This window comes from Rhagoletis zephyria, unplaced genomic scaffold, assembly GCF_001687245.7.
Source record: "Rhagoletis zephyria isolate East Lansing unplaced genomic scaffold, Rhagoletis_zephyria_1.1 Rzeph_scaffold_00713, whole genome shotgun sequence".
NCBI lineage: Eukaryota > Metazoa > Arthropoda > Insecta > Diptera > Tephritidae > Rhagoletis > Rhagoletis zephyria.
In genome coordinates, this window is record NW_016157797.1 from 30620 (window position 1) to 33232 (window position 2613).

Genomic DNA, 2613 nt, shown 5'->3' on the forward strand with positions numbered 1-2613 from the left:
ATTAAAACTTTTTTAACAGGAGGCAACTCTTCCAAAAAATTAGCCTATTTTCCACTGTAGGTCATAAGCTATCTGCTTGCAAAATTTCATGCAAATCCGTTCAGACTTTTCCGCGTATTAATTTAATTAAACTTTTTTTAGCAGGTGGTAACTCTTAAAAAAAGTAGCCTATTTTTCAGCCTAGCTCATAAGCTATCTGTGTGAAAACTTCCATGCAAATCAGTTCATTAATTTCCGCGTATTAATTAAATTAAACATTTCTAACAGGTGGCAACTCTTAAAACCAGTAGCCTACTTTCTAACGTAGGTCATAAGCTATCTGTGTGCAAAATTTCTTGCAAATCCGTTTAGTCGTTTCCGCGTATTAATTTAATTAAACTTTTTTAACAGGTGGCAACTCTTCCAAAAAATTAGCCTATTTCTCACTGTAGGTCATAAGCTATCTGCTTGCAAAATTTCATGCAAATCCATTCAGTCGTTTCCGCGTATTAATTTAATTAAACTTTTTTAACAGATGGCAACTCTTAAGAAAAGTAGCCTATTTTCCAATCTAGGTCATAACCTATCTGAGTGCAAATTTTCATGCAAATCCATTCAGTCGTTCCCGCATATTAAATAAATTAAACTTTTTAGCAGGTGGCAACTCTTAAAAAAATAACCTATTAACCAATCTGGCCCATAAGCTATCTGCGTACAAAACTTCATGCAAATCCGTTCAGTCGTTTTCGCGTGATGATTTCCCAACATTTATAATATTAGTAAGATAACAGGTAGGTATTGTAATATGGGCATAAGTAATAAATGGTGTCACAATTATAATTAACCAAGGGAATGTATCCAATACACTGTTAGTTTTATGTATCGCCATTTGAAGTCTGTAAACGTTAATAATCTGTCTGCTGATCTGTCAAATGTTAACTGGGACGAATGTTGGTTTGTTGAGACGGTAGATGCGAAACTTGACTTTTTAAATAATACCTTGACTAAATTATTTCATGTCCATGTCCCTCTACGTACTGTTCGGGCTATGAAAAGCTCTTGTCCGTGGTACAGTAGCAAAGTCAGAACAGCTATATTAACTCGTAACAGGTTATACTCAAAATGGAAACGAACCAAGACTGACTTTGCTTGGTCACAATACAAAATTGCTCGGAACAATGCTACTACAGTTATAAGACATGCTAAGCGGTTATATTGTAGCTCCAAGTTGAACCCTTCACTGCCTTTCAAAGATCTATGGCGCAATTTAAAACATCTTAATGTGCATGGAAAACTTAAGACTGAGTGTAATATCGATCCAAACGTGCTTAAGCCTATTTTAGTAGTGCTAGTAAAAGCTGTGCTAGTCCTGTAGTTAATGATTTAAATAGCCATTTTACACTAACAGGTCTATTCTGCACGTTACCGAAGATTTTGTAACCGGAAAATTTTATTACCAAAAAATGTTACCAGTTCTTGTCACCGCGATTCTAGGAACGTTGGTAATGCAGTTAAAATATTCAGCAATTCAGCTATGAAGAATTGTGCAAATTCTGGCATTGCATATTTCACGGGGCAATACTTTGTTACCAGCTTATGAGATGGTAACAAAATTTACCGGTTACAAGAATACACAGAATGCGAAAAGGGTTTAAAAATTGACAAGAACTTTATTTACCGGTTACAAACTTTTTATTACCAGCGCAGAATAGACCTGTAAAGGAAACGTTTCAATTTAACGGAGTGACTGAATTTGAAGTTATGAAATCCATTATGAGCATCAAATCTAATGCTGTTGGCGAGGATGGGATATCCCTGCAGTTTGTCAAACTTTTGCTGCCCTTTATTCTAGGAACCCTCACACATATCGTTAATCACTGCTTTACAACTACGTGTTTTCCAACGGAATGGAAAAAAGCGGTCATTATTCCTGTCGCCAAAAAGAATATTGCCACAAAACCCAGTGATTATGGGCCAATAAGCATTTTGTCAGTATTTTCGAAAGTGTGCGAGTCTATGATGGCAGCGCAAATTTCCCACTTTGTCCAAGGAAACAACCTTTTATCCCCATTGCAATCAGGATTTAAACCCAAGCATAGCTGTTCTACGGCTATGCTAAAAATACTTGACGACATAAGAATACAGTTTGACAACGGTGACTTAACCCTTCTTTGCCTCCTTGATTTTTCTAAGGCATTTGACTTAGTAAATCACGACCTACTTTGTGCAAAGCTCAAATATTACTTTGGTTTTTCTGAAAGCTCTGTTAAACTTATGACTAGCTACCTCGTGGGAAGAACCCAAAAAGTGAAGTGTAAAGATATCTCCTCCAAATTTTGTGTTGTTGATTCCGGTGTTCCGCAAGGATCCGTGCTTGGTCCTCTTTTGTTAAGTCTTTTCGTTAATGATGTATTCTATGTGTGTCAGTATGTCCATATCCATGCTTATGCTGACGACATTCAATTGTATTTGTCTAGCCGTGTTGGTCTTGTTGAGGATATGTGTTGTAAAATAAATAGTGACTTGTCTGCAATTTCGCAATGGGCGCGTGATAATTTTCTTTGCTTAAATGCTGCAAAGTCATATGTGTTACCTGTTAGTAATAGTGAAGTATATGTAGAAGATATTCCGAAA